Raw genomic sequence first — 2994 nt, 5'->3', positions numbered from 1 at the left:
TGCAATGGAATCAATGAAGAAAGACACGATTTTTCCCGCGAACAATCTGGCGACCACAGTGGGAGCCACCGATCTCGCCGACGAGATCGGAGCGTCGCAGCCACGGATCTCAATCCCGGTCGTGGAGGAGGTCGAATACGAGTTCGACCAGCAGAAGTTCGAGGAGTACTTGTCGTCCTCGTCCGGATCAACCTCCCCCCGCAAGTCCAAGAAGTCCAAGTTCTCCTCCAGGAGAAAAACTCGTTTGTTTGAAGAAGTCGAAGCCACCAACGAAGATCTCGCCCCGTTTGATGCCAAAGTCGCATCTGGTGAGATTCCTCCAATTCCCAACCAGGTCGGATCTGCTCTGGCCAACCCTTCTGCCGCAGGGGGCGTGGTGACTCTCTCGAAGAGAGCCCGCCAAAGGCAACGTCAACGCCTTGCGAAACAATTCGCAAAGGCCATGGAGTCTATTGACGGGATCCGCTACAACGTGGATCTAAAGAACAGAGGAGGCAAACAGCCTCAACAACTGAAGAATGGTAGCTCCTCCAAGCCGCCAACGAACGAATGGATCCGGGTCAAACCGAACCGTTCGACACTTGAAGAGCGAATTCACAAACGCCGCGCGTTACTCGCACAAGCAAAAATTCTTGTGCAGGAGGCCAAGAAGTTGGAGGAGGGAAGAGTGGCCAAAAAATCATCACCAACCCGCCAAGTATGGAGGCCGAAGCAACCTCCAACAAAAGTCCAACCACCGGCGAATCAACCCAAGTCGCCGATAATTCCAATAGCTTTTCCGAGAGATCATGCAGAATCATCCCGAAAGAAGAAGCCAGTTTTGGAGTGCCTTGGTCCAATTCACGATGAACGAGGCAAGGCTCCAGTTCAAGAGCATTTGGGCCCGATGAAGAAGCCCCGGACGACTCAACATGCTGGGGGTCGCCGCTACCCTCAACATGACAAGGAGCTTATGGCAGCTGCGCGCACGACTTTGCGCATTGAAGTCCGAGAGCCTGCCGAGAACTCAAGCCCAAAAAGTCAGGTTTCGAGGCGTGTGACTCTTGAAGGCCCAAAGAAGGCAGTTCGCCCTCAGAAGGAAACATTATCATCTGATGACGATAGTGTTATACTTGAGAAGTCGTGCCAACACACGATAGGTTACTCCGATCGTCAAGCAGACGAGTTGTACTATCATGCTGGGGGTACGAATAAAACCAGGAAAAGGAGTCCCCGAGAACAGGAAACTCAATGCCCATGTTCCAAACTCATTCGGGCAGTATTGTCTGAATGTAACTGCATCAAGGCGGTCCCCGAACGAGTTTCGGTTTTCGAAAGGCTCAGTACCGAAACGCCGAAACCAAGGCCTAGGCGTTTCCGACGAAGTAGAGGGATAGTCGAAGACGGAGAATTTCCGAGGGTTACCACCAATATGACCAGCAAAAGGGCATCGACACGGGATAATCCCGAGTCAATTCCGCCAGTACCCCGGTATCTAACTCGTCTGCAGTCTGGAGCCATTACACGAGGAACTTATGGTAGGGTTCGGACAAGATTACCGTCAGAAGATGAAGAATCGGATGCCTGTTCTGCGATTGCATCGGACAACCCCGCGAGGGACAGCCCCGCGAGGCACTTATGATAAGTGCGGAGCAGGTGGCTAAGATGCTTGAAGACGCCTTAGCCAAGCAACAGGAGACCTTCAGGTTCGAAATGCAGATGGCCATGCAGAACATGAGAGAAATGCATGAGCAACAAATTCAAGCACTAACGAACCAGCAAGGCGAACCAAGTCGTCGCAACCAAGTTCATCAGGAAGACGAGGATACGAATGAAGCTCGTAATACTAATAATCCTCTCGTCAATGCAGGGAGTGGTAACGAGAATGTCAATGCAGACTCAGGTGAAAACTTGAAAATTAAAAATCTCGAGAGCAAAATCAACACGTTGATTTCCGCTCAAGAGATGAAGAAAACAGGCATTCCTTGTCCATACCCAAGAGAATGGGAATCGATCCCATATCCGGCGAAGTTCAATCTAATTAACTTCACACCGTTTAATGGGATGGGTTCACCCACTCAGCATTTGATTTACTTCAAATCACACCTGGGGGTTATCTCTGGTAATGAGCCTCTGATGGTACGGTCCTTCGTTGGCACTCTTCGTGGAGCCGCCTTCGATTGGTATCGCCGCCTCAAGCCAGGTAGCGTGAACAGCTGGGACGATATGGAGACCATGTTCCTCACCAATTTCTTCGACGACGACACCGAGATATCTATCGGATCATTGCTCGATGAGAAGCAGAAGGACGGGGAGTTAGTCGACACCTTCGTCAAAAGGTTCCGGAACAAGGCGATGAACTGCCGGGACCCGATAACCGAGGAATTCATCCTCCAGACCTACCATAATAATCTGTCCTTGGACGTGTTGGAAGCAATGGGGACAGCACCGTCCAAGACATGGAAGGATCTGAAGGTCCGAGGAGAACAAGCTGAGCGATTCCTCAGAAGGAAGAAGGCGGAAAGAGGCCAACAGGCGAATAATGCTCTGAAATGAACAACCCATGGTCTATTTATAGGCACCCAGATCTGTGCCCAGGCACAGATCTGGGCTGAGGTGGCTCGGCCACCGAGCCACCTCAGGGTGGCTCGGCTTGGGCCGAGCCACCCTGAAGTGGCTCGGTTTCGGCCGAGCCCCTCAGGGTGTTTGGGTTTTGTGGTTTTGTCCGTTGTATCCGTTTTTGTCCGTGATTCGGTTGTGTGGTTTATTTGTCTGGACTCGATTTGTTGACCTGATTTGGCAGTCGATCCGAATCCTGATTTGGCAGTAAATCCACTTCTGAGTTCGAGTCCGAAACCGATCTTGATTCGATCGTGATTCGTCCGAGTCCGCTCTTGTTTGAATGACTCGTTGATTCCCCGAACTGTTGGCTTGATTCTACGCTCGAATGGATGTATTCCGTTGCTTGCGTGCGTTTCGTCAACCTCGTCGCCTCGTTGGTTCGTCGGTTTGTGC

The sequence above is a fragment of the Asparagus officinalis genome, chromosome 7 (assembly GCF_001876935.1).
Source record: "Asparagus officinalis chromosome 7, Aspof.V1, whole genome shotgun sequence".
Lineage (NCBI taxonomy): Eukaryota > Viridiplantae > Streptophyta > Magnoliopsida > Asparagales > Asparagaceae > Asparagus > Asparagus officinalis.
This window is presented reverse-complemented; position numbering follows the sequence as displayed.